The sequence below is a fragment of the Trichosurus vulpecula genome, chromosome 4 (genome assembly GCF_011100635.1).
Source record: "Trichosurus vulpecula isolate mTriVul1 chromosome 4, mTriVul1.pri, whole genome shotgun sequence".
Taxonomy (NCBI): Eukaryota; Metazoa; Chordata; class Mammalia; order Diprotodontia; family Phalangeridae; genus Trichosurus; species Trichosurus vulpecula.
The window spans coordinates 334,903,938-334,925,268 of record NC_050576.1 but is presented as its reverse complement, the minus strand read 5'-3'; positions in this window follow the sequence as shown (position 1 = coordinate 334,925,268).

Below are 21,331 nucleotides of genomic sequence, written 5' to 3'. Positions count from 1 at the left end.
TGATACACATTATCTCATTTGAGCCTCATAATTCTGTGAGGTAGGTACAATTACTATTTGCAATTAAATGATTGCCCAGGGTCATACAGCTAGTAAGTGTCTAAGGTAGGACCCCAAGTTTTCCTGACTCCAAATGCAACACTCTATGAACTGTGGCACATAGCTGTTCCTATATACTTTTATATCACTCCTTACCCAGCCTTTGAGGCAGGGAGGGCAAGGGTATCTGAGACAGAAGTCATGAGTCAGCATCCATCAAATCTCTATTTGGGAGCCATCATAATATAGTGAAAATCTCCTCCGACATAGAGTCAGAAGACTTTAGTTCACATCCTGGCATCTGAATTATATAAACAATTAATAAATATTTATTATGCACTTACTAAATGCACTGTGCTAAGTGTTGGCAAACAACAGTCCCTGCCCTCTAGAAGCTTATAATCTAATAGGTAGAAGATATGCAAACAAATGTATACTAAGCAAGTTATATACAGGATAAATAGGAAATGATTAACAGAGAGAAGGCACTAGAAATAAGAAATCTTCCTCTAGAAGGTAGAATTTTAATTGGGACTTAAAGTAATCAGTAGTAGAGGAGGGAGAGCATTCCAGACCTGGGAGACAGCCAGAGTAAATACCTGGAACCACGAGTTAGAGTATCTTTGTTCATGGAACAGCCAAGAAGCCAGTGTCACTGGATCAAAGAAAAACATGGTGGGAAGTAAGGTTTAAGAAGATTGGAAAGGTAGGAGACTAGGTTATGATGAGCTTTAAATGCCATAATCATGTAATCTCAGATTTGGAAGGGACATTGGAATTCATCTAGTCCAACCCATCCTTCAACAGAAATCCACTCTACAGTATTGATCTTCAGGCTTTGTTTGTAAACACCTTATGATAGGGAGCTCACTACCTCTGAAGGTGATGCATTTCACATTCAGATAGATCTAATCATTAGGAATATTTTCCTTATATCAAACCCAAATCTATCTCTCTTCAATTTCTCCCTATTGCTTCTAGTAATTCCCTCTGTGGCCACATAGACCAAGACATTTTTCAGATGTCAGCCCTTCAATAATTTTATACAGATAGATACAAATGTTTATAGGTATAAATATGTTTATACATACTTTGTACATACAAACACATATATAAAGATCCAGTCTTTATGTTCTGTGAAAAATTCATTTATTGTTTCTTCATAATTAATGACTTATTTTTACTGAGCCAAACCAGAAGTTAATGGAATATCTTTACTGGGGTCATGGAATACAGAAGGACTTCTGGAGGATATTTTCAGTGAAGACATAAAGAAACTTGGTAGCTTTTAAAAAACTTACTAGCTATGTAGGCAAGTCACTTAAGATCTCTGGGTCTCAATTTCCTCATCTATAAAATAGATAAAAATTATATTTTTATTACCTACCTCACAAGATTTATTATGAGAATACCTTGTGAATTATAAGGTCCTATATATTAGTTGAGATACCTCCAAAATATATGAGCATATAAATGGCATCCTTGTTCTTTAGCTTCAATGTTTTGCCAAAAAAAAAAATAAACAATCTGATGATGTAAAACAATGGTGCTATTATACTGTTCTTACTAAGGTAAAATGAAATGTTTCAGAAAGATCAGTGTTTTGATGAATCATAGTATCCTAGTTAAATTAATATTTAACCAGAAAATGAGGTAGACTGGTCAGGGAGAAAGAATGGGGGGGGGAGGGGTAACAGATTGACAGCCTGTGGGTTCCGTCAGTATTCATAAACTGTCAAAGTGTTTAAAAGGAGGTCTCCAGTATGTTGGGTTGACCCCTGAAGAGGAATAACATATCACCCCTATCCAGCCTTTAGGACAAAGAGGGCTAGGATACCTGAGACAGAAGTCATAGCTTAACACCCGCCAAATCTTTGTTAGGGAGTTTCTAGGATTTAGTGGAAATCTCATTGGACCTAGAGTCAGAAGATCATGGGCAAGAATTTCATAGGATAAGAAGATATTTATGGTCTGTGATTTGACTCATTGAACTGAGTAACCACATGAATGAGACAAAAAAAACTGTCCAAGTATTGAGGTATATAGTATCTTAGGGTTGGAAGGTACCATAGATATCAGGGAGATAAATCTTTGTACAACAGGAATAACCTCTATAATATCCCTGCCAGGTAGTCACCCAGACTCTCTTTGAACATTTCCAGAAATTAAGACTTACCCTTAGTGGTTTTTCCTTCCCACATTTTAGTTATAAAAAACTCTAATTTTTGTTATATCAGGGACATCCTCATAGGACTTGATTTCCCATAGTGCTTGGACAGTACGTGAGCCCAGCACATAGCGATGTGACCAGTGTCACAAGATCAAAGAATACATGGTGGGAAGAAAGGTTTAAGAAGACTGAAAAAGTAGAGGAAGCTAGGTTATGAGGACCTTTAAGTACCATAATCATGTAATTCGGATTTGGAAGAGACATCAGAATCCATCAAATCTACCCCATATCTCAACAGGAATCCACTCTACAATATTGATATGGAGCAGCAGTCATGGTCTCTCTCCCTCACCCTCTCATCCCATCACGATAATGACAACAGAGGCAAGGTAAAAGCTGTCTCTGGGAGGGACTCCTAGGAAAGACACTGAAGCAAAAGGATACCATGTATTAAACATTCCCTCTTGGACTGTAAGTGAAAAGTGACTGCACTCTGCTATGCCAGAGAGTTAATAGATTGAAAGGGAATTATAGCTTCCCTTAACTTGTATGATATTTATACCCCTTTGCGCATGGCTACGAAGAATGGTTTTGCACTTGATCTATTTCCCTGTTGTCATGTTGCTTCATATCTTAGTTAAAGATTTTTGTTACTGAATCTATATGCCTCTGGTACATCTGGCAATGCAATAGCACATTTAGTTGGGGGACGGAGTGGGTTGGGCCATGGTTTAAATAATTATCACTACAAAATAGTCACACTGAACCTGGGAGAAGCAAATGAGGATGTTTCAGTTACTTTTAGTATCAAGTGATACTTTTCCCAAGTATTAGTTAGACAATTTGGATAAATACCCTTGCAAACGTTAGCAATAAAATTAGATTTTGGGAACTCTACAGTCCTCTTTGAGAAACAATTTTGTAGTTATGGTCCAGAACTTTTTTATGTGACTTCTTAAAATCGATACCTGATAGTAGAGTGATTACAATCTTTAGGTGTACTCTTCCTTGGATTTATCTCTGAAAGGCTGACCTTTCTTATTCCCAGACTATATCTGGAGGAAAGAGTAGCATCAATTTCCTCTTCATGCATCTAGCCCTTATGACCTCATTTCACGTCTAGAGTTGCCAGCTGTGGTGATGACAGTCGGCATTCTTTGCACTGTGTTTATATTCAATGATGAATCCTATTACTAATTGCTTCCACGCATTGGCTCTATCTGCAACATATTTGAAGTAAATGAGAAGAAAGATTCAAGGCAGTATGTCTTTCTTCCCAAGTAGCAGTTTTTATTATCAAGAGTCTAGGTTCTTTTGCAGCATAGATAGGATTAGGGTGCGTATTTATTTGTATATATCCTATGAATGTAGGCTTCATGCCTGATTTTCAAAAACTTTAGGGATTGAAAGCAGTTTGCCATAACACTGTGGCAGAATATCACCTGTAGGCTTCAGGGAAATAGACTGGTAGTTGACTCCATCTTACCACATCTAGACAGAGTAGTCCTTTACAAAAGTAGGGAATATTTGTACCACTGGGAATTCTTTCAGAAACAGGATAAAAGCCCCTAACTTCCCCCAGAGGAACATAACAAAAAAAAAGAGAAATTATATCCCATAAATCAAGTGGGTGTTCTAACATATATAGGTGGCATTCTACTGTTGGAGTAACATGTGGTATTTGCTATAGTAGCAGTAGCTACAAAATGCTATGAGGTTCATTAGGAGTGAATGGAAGCATGCTATACACAGGAGGCAAGAAGTAGCACACAAAGAGCAAGTGCTGCGCTAACATGGGAGGTTTACCAGGACCTTGTGTGCTTCCTCTACATTCAAAAAAATATTTATCTGGAGTCTCTGAGAGAAGCTGCTGCTACAATGACCACAGTCTAAAATTGTGCCCATCCATGAGAGACCAAAACAACTGTGCAGTTCAGTCAAGACATCAGTCATCGTTAAGCCAGGTGTTTGGTAATATGTAAAAATAATACATTTATACATGTATATATATATATTCATATATATATGCATGTATGTGTACATGTACACACACACACACACACACACACACACACACATTTGATCTAAAAGCAAAGGCCTCTGAGCTCTTGCTTTCTGTGGCACAGCCATGTGCCTTACCTGGGTGAGAAGAATTCTAGCACGGGTAAGTTCCCTGCTTAACTTCAGGTTCCTCCCCATTTACCAATGCCTGCTTGCTTATTGCTGAACATCATTGTAGAATTTATAAAACCAGGCTGTATGCCTCCGCTACAGACTCTTACTCTAATAGTCCACATTTCTGTGGTGCTTTGGTATTTCTAAAGCATCTTCTTTACAACAGCCCTGTGAAGTAGGCAGTACAAGTGTTATCCTTATTGTGGGACTCTGGGGATCAAAGAGGTCAAGGGACTCCAACAGGTCACATAGCCAGAATGCTGTAAAGGCTGGACTTGAACCCAAGTCTCCTGGCTATGATTCAGGCCTCTTTCCCTTCTACCACACTGCACACCTGGTGTGAGCTCTTAGTGCTGATAGACCTTCCTTTATTCTTCTTAAAAAACTTTCATTTTCAACAGTAGTTGTGCCAGATCTTTTCCATTCTCTTCAAGCTCCCAACCCCCTCCCCACCCCTACTCTGAGGATGAGCTCATAGACAATTTTACTGAGAAGATTAGGGTCATCAGACACAAGCTCCTTAAACCTCCCTCCTACTCACCCAAAAATGTCTTTTGAGTCATCACCCATTCTCTGAGGAAGAATGGCTAACCTTTTCAATCAGGTCCTCATTTCCACATCTCTCTGTTTCCTCTGCCACAGTGCTTCATTAATCACACCTCTCTCAAACTTCTTTGAATTCCCTCTCTTCAGGGATCTGCCTAAAATCTGCTCAGATCTCCTCTATCTTTGTAAACAACAGTAACTTCCCATAATCCTCCTTCCTTCACCACCAGCCTTTGTAAGATTGGATTTGTATTTATATCCCTAGTGCTTAGCCTTGGGCCTGGCATATGGCAGGTACTTAATAGATATCTACTAACTGTTGACTAGATAGTCTACTCAAAATTCAAAATACTCCCAACCTCCATTTCTCCAGTATTTCTTTATCCCTTAACTATTTATAGTTTAGTTTCTATTCTCTTAAAACTTCTCTGAAACTACTTTCTCAGAGGTTACCCATGGCCATACAGTTGTCACCTCCAAGAGTCATTTCTTGGTCTTCTTCCTTCTCCTTGACCTCTTTGCTACATCTGATACTGCTAAGCAACTTCTCATTCTTGAAACTTTCTCTTCCCTTGGCTTCCATACTGAACTTTCCTGGGTCTCTTCCTACCTGCTTCTCTTCTGACAACTCCTCTGTCACCTTTGAAAGCACCTCTCCCTTCTATGTCTCTATTTGCTAACATTCTCAAGAGTTCTCACAACTCTTTTGTTTTCTCTTTCTACCCTCCTTCTTTGGACAATCTCACTCATTCCCACAATGTCTATCACCTATTCCTAACACAATTATCATTTCTTTGTAGATGATTCTCAAATCCCTAGCTTTGATTTTTTTTTCTTCTGAGCACTGGGGAAGCAAATGTCCAATTCTCTCGTTGATACCTTCATCCAAAAGTCTTACCAGCACCCCAAATTCATAAATTCACAAAATTTAGAAATTGGAAGGACCCTCAATAGCCCTTTAGACCAACCTATAAGACACACATGTTCAAAACTGAAATCATCTCCTCCTCCCTAAAACCTGCTCCTTTAATCTTCCAGTCTCCCAGGATCAAAATTGTAGAGTCATTTTTGACTCATCCTTTTCCCTCAACACCCACATCTAATCAGTCACTAAGCCTTATGTTCTCCATCTAAGCAATATCTTCGTATCTTTCCCCTTTTCTCAATTCCCACTCCCACCACCTTCATTTAAGGCTTTATTATCTCTCACCTGGGCTACTATAATAGCTTTTCAACTGTTTTTCCTACCTCCAGTCTTCCCTAACCTAATTGTAATCTATCCTACACACTCTTGGCAGATATATCTTTCTGATGAGCAGCTCTGATCATAGTGCCATATTATTCTAAAAGTTTTGTGGCCATCCACTACCAAATAAAATCTAAACCCTTTTTTCCTAGTACTCTAGGCCAAAGGTATCAAATACCAGGGCTGCCCAGAACCAAATTGAAATATAATATGGACATATTTAACAAAATAAATTTAAAATACATTAGAACATAAGTAACATTAATATGTGGTTTTCTAAGTCAACATGCTGCCAGTAGGGATCTTTATGTATGGGTTAATGGTCCCATTTCTATTTGTTTGATGCTACTGCTTTTAGACCTTTTTAGACCTATCCTTACTTTCTAATCTTTCTTCTCTTTAATCCCCTTCATGTACCTGATACTTCTTGCTGTTCCCTCAATAGATCTTAGGACTTCCTGCCTATGGGCTTTTATTATAGTTAGGCTTTGTCTAAAATAACAGATACATTCTTCCCAAGGCCCCTAGATTTTCAGTCTAGCTCAAATGTCATTTGTATAGTCCAGCCCAAATGCCACCTCCTTCATCAAAGTTTCCCTCCCATCCTCAACCAGAAGTAATCTATTTCTCCTCTGAAGTAACATAACTTTGTTCTTTCACATTATGCCTTTTATTAAAATTATTTGTATACATTTATTACCTCTAAAAGACCATAAGTTCCATGAGGGCAGGGACTGAAACTTGTACAAATATATGATTTGTCTATACCTAACTCTAACAAATGATTATGCTTTCCCAGAAATGATGGGCTCAAAAAAATAATTTGGGAGGATTGCTTTTTTCCAGGAAGTTCTTTTGAGAATCCGAAAAATAAAAATTATTAGAACCTTGGCCAAACAACCAAAGCAAAATGGAAGGTGGAATTCACACAGGTCCCCAACATTCAGAGGTCTTGTTCTAGTCAGTAGAGGCCTTTACGCAAAGTGGGTGTGGAGGGCTTACAAGATTGGGCCTGAAATTAACCAGTGTACTCAGATACACTACATGATGCCCTAATTCTAAAATAATCAAAGTGAAATACACAAAATGACACCCATAAAATACACAGACAAGATGATACAAGAGAAGCCACCTATAATTGGATAATAACCGCCAGAGCCATGTATAGCATGCAATTGTGAATCACAAAACATTTGTTTGCTATGGTTTCTATTTTTTCTTTCTCCCTTTGAAAAAATAAAAAGTCTTGTGTTTTTTTTCTTTAAAAACAAATACAGTGAGTCGGGATTTTGAATTTGTTGTGACTATTTGTTTAAAAAATGTCAGAGAAGGTACCCGTACGAAATGGCGGTCATTTCCAGCATTGGCCTTTGGATTTTTTTAAACACGAAAAAGTTAAGACCATGAAATGCCATGGAATAAAAAGTAAAAGAGATACGATTTACACCTCCCCAATGAATTTCACTCATTTTAGAATTGGTATTGGAGGAGACTCAAAGGAAACTGTTTCTTTCCCTAACACTTACCTCTTTTGTTTAAACAAGAAAGGAAAAACCCACCTTCCCCCCCCCCCCCACCAAAAAAGAAGCAGAAATGTAAATGATCGGTCGGATTGATTTATAGTGAGTTAGTTAAACTCTAATAGCTTTCAAATTTAGATTATATGAAAATCAGAGTTGCATAATCGCAATGATAACATCGGCAGTGCCAAAGCAACAATATTTTGCTCAGAGCCATGGCAATGCCATATCCATCACACATGAGAAGAGAACTGCCAGACCTTCGGGTCATGTTTACCTCATCAGGTAAAAGTTGGGAAGGAAGACCGTAGATCATTATGTGTTATTGTGGTTAATGAATTTATTTTTTAACCCCATTCTTATTCCTGTAAATACTAGATGTGGACCTGACCTCTGCATGACACAACTTCAATAATCTGACTTTCTAAATGTATTTCCAATGATGGATCACGTCAGGGCCGTGAGAAAACCAGCTCATTCTTAAGTTAGGCAAAAGACTTCATTCCTGTCTGACTTAGATTGGAATCTCTGAGGAACTTTCAAGTAATTACTCTACATGTCTTTTTCAGAGTTCTGAATGTCGTTTGAATTCACCTGGTGGCTGATCAATAAATATTAAATGGTCATTTCTACTTAAATCAAAAAAGTTCACATATGTGACATCAGGTTAGGCAACATCCTTCCAATGAATGAAACAGTAAATCTTTTCAGATGGCAGCTTCTGAAAAAGAACTCTTAAATCAAACTCTCTCACTCTTCAAGCTAATCCTTTGTTCTCTTGCTAATGGAGGGAGAAAAGTATTCAGAACTTTATGCCTGTCAGAGGTGGTTTTTAAAAACAACACCGTATAATAGTTAAAAGTTTGAACAAGAAGTTATTGTTGTTGGGTTGGGGGGTGGGGATGTTCTTTTTCTTTTCTTTTTCTAAGGCACAGTGATTAAACTATTGATTCCACGCTTCTGGGGAAACAGAAGAATTACTGACTACCAGGTCCAGAAAAAAGCCTGGAACAAATTCTCAGATAATTAATAACCCTCCACTAAAAAGCCATTCCAATCCTTTATCATGGTGTAGAGGTGACATTAGGCTCTTAAAGACTATTTCAGGAGAATACATGTTTTGGCAAGGTTTGACTAGGCCAGGTGGCTGTAAGTATGAAGCCAGTGATTCTGGTTCTGAGGACGAACCTAAGTTGACCAGAAAGTTGGTCATCGCTTTGGTCAAAGACCGTTTCAGAAAAGCTCACATTCTAGAACATTCAACCCAGTCAGAGATGTTACAAGCATAAATCCAGCAATGAACTGTTTATGTCATCCAATGACCGGCCTAGCCAAGTTCAGAGTTTCTTATTATCAAAAGGGTTGCCACCAGTTAATGATTTTTTTAAAATTATATTCATGAAGACCATAGATGGCCACCATGATGAGATCAAGGATTTTTAAAAAATGAAATATAATAACAACAATAATAAATCTAGAGGAAATCCTGCAGCACATTGTGTATATCCTTTAATGTTCATTTATGGCAGGACATGGGCAAGAGTCCCACAGGATGAAAACAGATGGTTAGATTTCAATCTGTACAACTGGAGGAAGTTTCCACATGAGTGAGATTTCAGATCCAGTGAATTACTGAAACAATATCTTTTCGCTGGCTGTCCAATAAGCTTGAAATGCTTTCTTCTGCCTCTGAGCTTCCCTGGTCTCCTTCAAGACTCAGTTCAAATCCCACCTTCTGTAGGAGGACTTTCCTGGTGGTCCTCTCCACCATCACTCCATTTGCCAGTGATTTCAACTTCAATTTACACTGTACATATATTTTATGCATAATCTCTCAAATGTCATATCCCCCAACAGAATATGAACTCCTTGAAGTCAGGAATTGTGTCTTTGCCTTTCTTTGTCTACATAATACCTTAGTATAGTGCTTGGCACAGAGTAAAGAGCTTAATAAATACTTATTAACCCACTGACCAGTACTTTATGTTTCTACCAGTGGAAGGGGTACAACAATGATGAGGACCTAGGATAGTAGATTTCAAGCTAGAGGAGACCTCCCAAGTCAACGGGCGCAACCTCCACATTTTATAAATGAGAAAACCAAAGCCTGGAGAGATAAAATGACTCACTAAAGGCTAAATAGAAATTGGCCAAGCTGAGAATTCAAGCCAAGTCCTCTGGCTCCTAGCACTCTATCCATTCCACCATACTGACTATATCTATCAAGGTCATCTTGTTTCAAAAACACTTTAGAGTTTTACAGCATCATCTCATAGTATGGTAGTAATTTTGTTGTTGTTTCAGTTGTTTCCAACTCTCCCTGATCCCATTTGGGGTTTTCTTGGCAAAAATACCAGAGTGGTTTGCCATTCCCTTCTCCAGCTCATTTTACAGATGAGGAAAACGAGCAGATAGGGTTAAGTGACTTGCCCAGGGTCACACAGCTAGTAAGTATATGAGGCCTGAGTTGAACTCAGGAAGATGAGTCTTTCTGACTCCAGGCCTGGCACTCTATCCACTGTGCCACCTGGCTGCCCATGTTGTTTTTTATGGCACTTTAAGACTTGCAAAGAATTTTCAAATATTATTTCATTTGAGTCTCCCAGAAACTGGAAGAGGTAGGTAATGCAAAATATTATTACCCACATTTTATAGCTAAGGAAACTGAGTCTTAGAGATGTTGGGAGTTGCCCAGGGTCACACAGTAAATGCTAGAGTCTTAATATGAACCCAGGTCTTGGTTTCAACTCCGAAATTCTTTCCAATGTACTCATACCTTCCAGAGACTAACTTTTTCTTCCTCCCAGTGCATTCAGGTTATATAGTAATGTCGGCCTAGAGCTAGATTATAGGACACAGCGTGATAGTTCATTATAACAATAGTTAGTGGGGGGTGGGGAGGAGGAGTTTAACTCCCTATAATCGACTCATGATTTTTTTTTTTAAATCAGAACTGTAAGGTAACTTATAGCACTAATCTATAGAAACCTAGGACTGAAGGGATAGCTAATGGTCAACCTTGACCTAAATCATGCCAGACAAATTGATACCAGTCTTCTTGGCATCTTCTGGAATGGAGGGTCTCCAACATTCCTCAATAATCTGTTACAGTAATTCAGAATACTTAAGTGTATTTCTCTTTGGAAAGTCTTCCTTAAAACTAATTTAAATCCTATTGCTGTAGTGTAAATTCACAGTTAATCCAAATTCTTCCTGCTGCATTGTAAGTTTATTATTTTTTTCCTTTATCTGTAGGAAAGTAAACTTTTGGTCACCATAATTTTTATGAAAAAGTCTGACTGAAGTAGAAACCAATCATAAAGTGGCAGACTTCAGTTAAATTGTGGCTCTCATCCACAAGGAGAATATCAAGAATGTAGTTGAAAACTCTTTACAAAATTCTTTTTGGGAAAGGAGTGTCTTGTATGAGAAAGAAAGAGAAGGCCAGTTTGGTTGGACTGTGGGATATAAAAAAGGAAAAAGATGCAGATAAGATAGATTAGATAGGGCCAAATTTTAGAGGACTTTAAAAATGAAACAATGTTTTTGTTTTATCCTAGAAGCAATAAGGAGCTACTGGAATTCATTGAATTCTGCAGCAATATATTCATAATAAGAAAAATCACTTTGGTAGCTCTATGGAGGATGGATTGGAGCGAGGAGAACTTAAAGCAGGGAGACCAAGTAGAAGATTGGTCATTCTGATTAATTAAAGGGAATTTCCAATGTGGCTTTTAATAGGCCCTCAAAGCCTGAATCAGCCTTGTTTTACTCAATTTGATTCTATCAGTTCCATTTGGTCTAGCAGACAGAGCTAGGTGATGCAGTAGATAGAGTGAAGGATGTAGAATCTGGAAAATCTGAGTCCAAATCCTGCTCCACACACTTCCTAACTGTGTATCTCTGGACAAGTCACTTAAATTTTGCCTGCTTCAGTTCCCTTCTCTGAAAAATGAGGAAAACAGTAGCACTTATCTCCCAGAGTTGTAGTGAGAATAAAATGAGATGACATTTGTAAAATACTTTGAACACTTATAAAGCACCATAGAAATGCTGATACCATGATTATACTACCTTCATTCCTTTATATTTTTATTTCATGTTACTCCCTTTCACACCTCCTCCACTCTAGTTAAACTGGTCATGTTCCCCAAACATGGTATTCCATCCCTGGTCTCCATGTCTTTGCACAGATGGTACCCTATGACCACCTAGTTTTCTCAGCTCCAGAGTGAATTGAGTTTTAAGGCTTGGTTTTTGAGAAAGAAATTGAGTCAGTAAACCCAAAGTTAAGGAGGCAGCCTTCAGCCACTGAAATGGAGCATGGAGAGGCAGAGGCAGAGGCAGAGGAACCCAATTCACTCTGGCACTCACAGATTGGACAAATAGGTCCCTGCCCTCCTAGCATAGAGTGAATATATATACCAAATAGTAACTGTCTCTCTTTTGGCCAGGAACCCTGAGGGTCTTCCCCTCCCAATTTGATTTTTTTTTTTTGAGTTTTTGATTAACTCATTATGGAGGCCTATTCACTGAATGAGCATTACCTCACTCAAAGTGAAAACCTGAAAAGGCCTTAGCCTAAAAGGACCAGGGTTTCCCAATGCATCCTGAGCCACCTCCAGTCATCCTGGTGAATAATATCAGGCCACTTGACCCAGATGGCTCTGGAGGAGAAAGTGAGGCTGGTGACCTTGCACAGCCTTCCCTCACCCAAATCAAAGTCAACTGCAAGTCATGTCATCATCTCCCTGATGTCGTGGTCCTCTTCAAGAATGAAGGACAAACACAACAACAACACAGTTTTCTCAGACTCACTGTCAACCTTGTAAGGAATATCATTCCCTCACAGGCTTCCCAAAGCATTTCCTTTTGTAATTACCACGTAATCATGTATATTTAAATTTTTTGTGTTTGTGTCTCAATTCCCTTCTAGACAGAAAGTTCCATAAAGGAAAGGACCGTATCTTATTGAAAGTTCGCTCTCCTCTAGCATAGTGCTTTGCACATATTGAATACAATATTGTCGAATGAATGAGTGAGTGAATGAGTGAATGAGTGAGTGAATGAATGAATGAATGAAAAGATTCCTTAGCTTACTTTTTGTAAAGTGAATTTAGGGATTGCCCAAGTTCTACACGCTTGGCATACAAAGTATATACAAATGGACACAGAGAAAACAATTCAGACAGTGATTGTCATCAACAACAATAATGATTAGCAATTATGTAGCATTTTAAGGTTTGCAAAGAGCTTTACATATGTTATCTCATATATGTTATTATGTTATATGTTATTATTGTCCCCTTTTACAGATGACTAAACTGAGGCTGAAGGAGGTTAGGTGCTTTGCCCTGTGTCACACTTCTAGGAAGTTTGATTTGAACCCATCTTCCTTACTATGAGTCCAGCGTTTTACACATGATCCTACCTAGCAAGGTGCCTTGCATGAAATTTCCTAGTTAACATCTCAACGTATCCCCAAGCTCTGGATCAATCTTGAACTCAGTTTAGTCATATTTTTTCAACACTATCATTTGGTCTAAAATCATGGTTATACTTCCCACCTACTTTTTACATTCTTATTTTATGCTACTGCTCTTTCATATGTTCTCCATTCTAGTTAAGGTGGCCTGTTAACTAATCACTAGACAGTGTGTTCCATCTTTGGCTTTATACATTTGGTCCTCCATGCCTAGAATGCATTTCTTTCTCATTTCTACCTCTTAGAATTCCAAGTTTCCTTCAAGCTCTGGTTTATGTGCTCCCTCCTATGTGAGGCCCTTCCTGATACATTTATTAGGGCCCTCCCTTGAAATCACTTTGTATGTCTATGTATATAGTTTGTATCTAATCATCTATGCACCACATGTTATCTCCCCCTCCCCACTCATTCCCCAGCCCCTTCCCCCCAAGAATGTAAGTTCTATCAAGGCCAGAATTCAATCATTTTTGTCTTTGTGCATCTAGTACCTAGCCCCTGGCACAGTACTTTGCACATAATGAGTGTTTAATAAATAAACTGGATTAAGTTGAATCACATTGGGTATGCCATTTAATTCCTCTCTTGCTTCTGTTTCCTCATCTATAAAACCAAGTTTGCACTATTTACTCCAAATGAACTTTGTGAAATGTAAATGTTAGCTGTCCTCCCCAGCTATTGTTAGTTTACAATAGAGCCAGTGTTGAAAATGAAACCCCACGTGAAACTCAGTTGTGTGAAATCTATAAAGGAAAACCAATGAAAAACATTTGGAAAAGTTTCTCTGAACAGAAATGGTTATTCTTCCCCCCCACCCCATTGTCCCTAGACGTAGGATTTATCGGTGGTTTAGGAATCAGTCAATGAACATTCATTATGTATCCACGGTGAACATAGAAGTGAATTAACTGATACAATGAGTCAGAAGAAAGAGTTTCACCTATTGAATCATTAACCTCGTTTCCTGTACTGTGTGTTTTCTTGGGAGGTTCTCATGTGATCAAGTCCCACACTACTTGGCTTACAAAACCCAGCCTGAATCATAACCCTGGGTAGTCTAGTGGCAAGTCAGAAAGTACAATCTCTCTAAGTGGGGTTTGCAGAAGCCTTGAGGCACATTTAAGGTTCACATGAGGATCCTCAGAACCAGAAGACAAAGGAATAAGGAAAAAGAGTCGCAACCTGAGCGAATATTCTGATGAGAAAGGGACAAAGACTGAAAGTTATTGGTTGGGGATTGGGTGGAGCTATAGATATTATGAAAGACCGGGTGTGGCGCCTGAGAACAGCGTAAATAGAGATCATCTTAGTTTCATCAAACGCCACAAAAGGGAAAAAAAATATATCAGGACCCCTTTGTCACAACAAAAGAAGTTTAGGGAGTACAGATGAAGAATAGAAAGAAGGAGCCGGGTCCTCATTATGACCTACTCTTGTCAGAAAAGCAACGCACTAAGCATGTCTAAACTCATCTTGGTATATTAAATGGCCCCATCGTTAAGATGCCCTATTGAAATTAAGGCCTTGAGATGTGGCTTTGTTTGAGGCTTTTTGTTGTTTTTAAAACTGAGTCAATATCTGGGTCCATAGGAAAGACCAAGTAATCTCGAGCTTTTTCTCAGTAAACATCCCCGGACAAAAATTGCTGAGTCATTTGGATAGTCAAGATGGATGTATCAGCTCTTAAAAAGACAGAGGAAGCAATATTTTTCTGTTGTACAGGGGCAGAGTACAACAGCTCCAAGCAGTGAATGTTCAATCTCATTTTTTTTCCTGTTATTACTACATATGCACAAGCAAGAGTTGATGATGAAAGGATAAAGTTAATCTATCTCGGCGATATCATTAGTCATTTCCTTGGGTTTTTGGAGCTCCTGTAAGCAAAAAGAGAATGGAAATTTCAAAGTATGAAATTAGCACTCACTTTTCCAGATATCAAGTTTGTACAGGCACATAAACAGGAATCCATTTAAAGTAAAGAACAGATGTTTATTATTGCAAAAGGGTACAATTTTCTTTTCTCGCACACTGTGCACACCCACTAGTTTTAAAGGGGACTCCGAGGATGTAAAAAAAATCTAAAGAGACTCAGATGCCAACTCTTAAGTTATGGATATACAACATGAGACTTCTCAATAACAAAAAAAAAACATTTATTAAGTGCCTACCATGTGTCAGGTATTGTGCTGCATGCTGAAGATTAAGAGACAAAAACGAAACAGTCCCTGCCTTCAAAGAGCTTACATTATTCTGGGGAGAGACAAAAACTGGAACCCAGTATGGGTTCTACTCCACAAAAGCAAAATAAAAATTGGCAAAAGCCAAACACCTCCTATCACATTTAGCACATTAAGAAAAGGCAAAAAGGGCCCTGAAAAGTTTTAGTTGAGAAAATGGATACTTTTGTTCTATTAATTTTTTAACATATTTTTCAACTGTCGCATAAGATTTATTCCTGAGGGAAAAGGGGGTTAGCTATGGATGTATAGTGGGTACCAGCTACAAGGAGACATTCAAACATCACCAAATTAAGTCTGTATAAAAGGAGGAAAATCACGCAGCTGAATCCTGGAGTTGAAAGGGACCTCAAAGTCTTCCAGGACAACAGTCTCAAATGATCTCTACAACAGCTCTGAGAAGAGATGGTTCAATTAAAGGGGGCAACATTACCTCACAAGATAGTTCATTTCATTTTAAAATACAAGACTAATTGGTAAAAAGTTCTTCCTTTTTAAGCTCAAATCTACCTCACTTCTTCCCTATTAGTCCTGTTTTTGCTTTTGGAACTACACAGTTAAATCTAAACTCTGTTCAAGATGACAACCCTCTAGGTATTTGAAGATAGGTATATTGACCCCACTCCAATATGCTCTCTCCACTAAGTGTTCTTTTTTAGGACTAGATATATTTAATTCTTTTGACTATTCTTCTAGCCTAATTTCTAGAAGAAACAGCGCCAGTTTCTTCCATGGCTCGCTCTCTATTCCTGTTAGCACTCCAGTTTATCATTGTCCAAACTACAAGGTGATACTTATCACTGACCAGAATAAAAGCACAACAAACAGAAGGAAAAACGCAGATCTGATGATGATCTATTCTCGTTGGTCTGAACCACCACAGTAAGATTCTACCACCTGCTACTCTATACATCATTTGAGAAAGTAGTAAAGGCAGCTAATAAGTTGAAGTCAGGAAGGAACTGGTCCTGACCAAGTATATACAGAAGAAATACAGTGTCCCTAAAGTCTGGACACCTAGGCAAAAATGCATAATTTGAAACATTTGCAATATTAACAGACCTTAGCCCCCTTGACTTCTTTTTCTGGGGTATGCTAAAGGAGAAGGAGTACTCAATGAAAATCACAGATGCAACACACTTGATCGAACGCATGAAGAGTGAATGTGCTAAAATTGTTTGCAATGTGGAGTTATTACATTGAGTTCACATGAATCTTGCAAGGTGTATCAACCTTTGCATCACAAATGGTGGAAATCATATTGAAGATGTTATTTGTTATTATTCCAATTAAATAAAATGTTGTTGAAAATTTCATTCACTTTGTTTCTTGAAAATATGCATTTTTGCCTATATGTCCAGACTTTAGGAACACCCTGTATTTTTGGGTGAGAAACATAATTTCAAAGGCTCAGTTTTAAAGGAATCAATTTTCAGTAGGGGAAGTTTTCAAAATAATAGAATCACTTTGGTAATTTTTCTGAAAGTGAAGTTGACTGAGTGTAATAACTACAAACTCCTATCTCTCGTCTCTATAAAATCTTTGTGAGAATAGTCCATGCAAAGATCAAGGATATTCTTGATGAAAATAAGAGAAGGCAAGAGAGAAATTTTTGTATTTTTCTAGAGCAGGCCACAAATTTATGATCCTAAAGTGGACAGAAATCTAGAGATTCATTATTTATAAATTATGACATATAAATTATATTTCATGATGCCTATTATTTGTTGGTTTAAAAAATTGACTATAACAAAATTCATCTTTAAATGATACCTGTAAACAAGATGTTTCCCACAAGTATATTCAAGAAATCTAGGCAGATATGATTATAATGATAACTATAGTCAGTAGTCCATTAAATGAGTTGAAAATATGCTCATGTAAGGTCATATGGAGTGTCATAGATTGTCTTGTGTATAGTTGACCATAAAGATATATTCCCTAATGATGCTTAGGTTCTCTAGATGTTTCTATTCATAGATGACATTGTGCTTATCCCACCAAACCCCAGAATACAACAAAGATTTCTCTGGAATTTCAACTATGGTGGGGAAAAGAAACGTATCCTTAGAACTGTTGCTTTGGGTAAAGAGGAAACTAAGTGCAACCGCAAGTAGAGCTTTGCATCTGGAGGCAGGAAGACCTGAGTTCAAATCCAGCCTCAGACAATTACCAACCGTGTGACCCTGGGCAAGACACCACTGAACAACAACAATGTTTGGGTAAAAGGAATGGTTATAACTGACGACAGAAAAAAGGCAAAGCTGATAATGCCTTATTTTGTTTCAGTTTTCTCTACCAAAAGAATGACCTTTGTCCCAGAAAGGGAAGAACAAAAATAGCTAATAGGGAGTCAGTATAAGTAAGGTGATAGAATCTAGCTGCTTTTGATATTTATAATATTTAGTATTTATATAACACTTTTAGATTTACAAAGTCTTTCACAAATATTATTTCATTTTATAGTCACCACAAATGTGGGAGGCAGATGTTATTATCCCCATTCACTGAATCAGGTAGTAGTTAAATGACTTGCTCAGGGTCACACAGCTAGCATGATCATTGATTAATTCAAGACACCAGGCTAAGATGATCTACCTCCTACAATACTGAAATAACTATTAGATACGATTACTGAAACAATGATTTTTGAAAGACCATGAAGAATAGGGAAAGGTGCTACAGGGCTGAAAAAGAAATACATCGTCCCAATTTTAAAAAAAAAATAGAGTCTACAAGTTATAGCCTGGTAAACAGATTCCTGACAAATCTCTACAACAGGAGTTCTTGGTCTGGAGATAGATTTAATGGATTTTGTGGATTCAGATGGGGAAAAAAATTACACCTTTATTTTTGCTAAAATTTAGTTTCCTTTGCAATTCTGTGTATTTTATTTTATGCATTTAAACACATTATTCTGAAAGGGGCTGAAGAAATTGCACCAGACTATCAAAACGACATAGAAAAGGTAGAGAGTCCTTGTTCCAGGACATATTATAAAGAGATCATTTATGAGCAATTAGAAAGGAAAATGGCAATCACTAAGAGGCAACATGGTTTAATCAAGAGTAGGTCTGCCCACACTTGCCTCATTTTCTTTCATGACAAAGTTACAAAGTTGTAGGTCAAGAGAATCCTATATTTCAAAAAATTGTTTAACAAAGTCTCCCATGTTGTCTTTTTTTTGAACAAAATGAAGAGTTGTAAACTAGATGATAGTAGAGTTAAAATGCTTTAGAGCTAATTGGATTTGACCTAAAGAGTCTTAATGGGTTAATACCAATGTGGAAGGTAGATATGGCCAAAATATCCAAAGAACTAGAGGAAGGCCCCCCATGAGTTATAGTTGAATCTTCCATGAATGATTCACTGAAAGACAAGGACCAGAATCACATAGGATGAGAAGGCCTGAAGGAGCAAAGATCTATTTGGGAGAAGCGGGGAGGAGAAGGGACAAAGGTCAAGAGGTGGGGCTGGGGGGTAGGAATATACCTAGGATTGTAGGATCATAGATTTTCAGTTCAAATGGAACATAGAGATCATCAGCCAACCCTCTAATTTTATACATTATATATTGTAACTGAGGCCAAGAGATATGAAGTGACTTGTCCAAGATCATATAGGCAATAAGTAGTAATGCAGAGATTTGAACTCAGGTCCTCTGACTCAAAATCCAGTACTCTTTTCATGGCACCTAACATCAGTAAACTTATTTATCCATCTAAGTATCTACAATCACACTTTATGTATAAAATAATGTTGAATAAGGAGGCAGGGGTCTTGGATATATAGTATAAACTGTCCTACTAGCTAGCTTCTGATCTTCAGTAAATTATGTCACCTCTATGGGTCTCAATTTTCCCGTTTATAAAATGTTACATTAGAAATACGGTCTCTCAGATTCCTTTCATTTCAAAAGTCTATGACCTTGTGATCATTTTTACAATGAAAATATTTTAGTAGCTTCAGCCTCCTGTGGGCAGAGGAAATTGTGGTACTTGAAAGATAAGATTGGTTTGCTTTAGGTTGATATCTGTGTTTCCATATTCACTACTTTCTTTTATAGAAAACTGTGTCCAGCAGGGTTTACCACACTTACCTGTTACTTCCTAAAACTATTCAACTATCTCTGATGTTGTGTGATGGGATGTCATACATGTCCTTAATGTCCTTGAGATGAGCCAGTAACCACACACACACACTCTATTCAACTGCCTTCGTGTATATTTTACATATCAGTTTATTGGCGTGCATATTATAGCCCTCTAGGAGAACATAAATTCCTTGAAGGCACTTAGCAGGGGTGCATTGTTAAATGTTTAATAACTTTTTCCTCCCTCAAAAAAGTACACAATACATTTTTAAGTTTAATCTATATTATAAACATTCTCTCTATCACTTTCTTAAGTCTAGACATTCAACAAAGCAATAAATGAAGCCTTGATTTGTTGTGTTTGCTGATTTCCAAGGTGTAAATGTTCACACTGAAAATTTGTGGCTCTCCAGCATGCTTTAAGCTGGCTCTAGTACATCCCTGGCAAGTACTCTCATTTTTTTTCTTTCAATTCCCAGTGCTTAGCAGTATGGCTGGAACATAGTAGGCACTTACTGAATAGCCACTCAGGTTAATTGAATTGACCATATCACTGGGCCAAAAACAAATTCATCACCTGGTCACCAATTTTCTAGTTATATCTCAATATATTTTGAAACTGGTCTTTGGACAAACTAAGCCCAAACTCAATGTCAATGGATTTTTAATAAAGGACAATGAAGCTACAGTAGCATCTGTATTAGAGACATGGGCCAAAAAAATTTTTTTACCAAAATGTTTGAGGCACTTGATGTGTATAAATACAGCTTTGCCCAAGCTCTGTGTGATTCCTCAGCCTGACCCTTAGAACAGTCATTTCAGTTGTATTTCCTGAAACGAGATGAACATATTCCACTTGGAGAACTGGGGAAATGATTCGCAAGTGTGTACAGCTTCAGCTAGATAATATAAGTAAGAAGCAGCATGAGAATACAATGGCAATGACAGAATTAGAAAAAGACTCATTTGAAAAAGATGTTTATCCTATAATTAAATGGTTAAATCAATTGTACGAGGTAGTGAAGTCAGTATATAATAGAATTATGAGACTATCAAAATGTGCTTCCCTCTTAATGCAGCATTAGACTGGGCAGCAGGAGACTTAGATTCTATGCTCAGCTGTGCCACTTCCTAGATGTATGACCTTGGACAAGTCATTTCCCTTTCCTAAGCCTCAGTTTCACAATCTTTACAGTGAGGGAACTGAAGTAATTAATCTTCCAGGTCTTTTCCCATACTTCTGTTCTATCGGTCTAGTAGATTGAGTGAAGTTTAAAAAGTATTATTTATACCCAGGCCCTGAAGATCCAGGAAGAGAATAGAAAATACAACATAGTGCTACCCACCCATAGAATCCCTCTTGTACTCATGGCTTTGGAATTTATAAATGAACTTCTACAGATATAGCAAAGATGATCAGTGTTTACTTACCTTTACTTCCTACTCTTATTTTTATTATTAAGTGCTGTTACATTTCTGAAGCTTGATTCAGCACGTAATTGCAATCCTCCTCTCTGGGTCACTGGTCAAATTTATTGCAAAAGAAAAATGCGAATCATTATTCAAGAGCAAATTCCACATATTTTCCACTTTCTAAACCTTTCAAACCCTCTCATTTGGTACTGGGCCGATTCATTCCAAGGAACAGCACATTCCCCAGAGGTAATCAGATTGATGCAGTAGACGAACTAGACCCGAATCCTCAATAGCAAGGTTTCCAAACTTGTTTGCAGTTTGCTGTTCCTAGCATTCAATTCCATTTCCTCAACATCATTAAATCTCTTAAGAAAAAAAAAATGACTGTGGTGCAATTGGTTGAAATC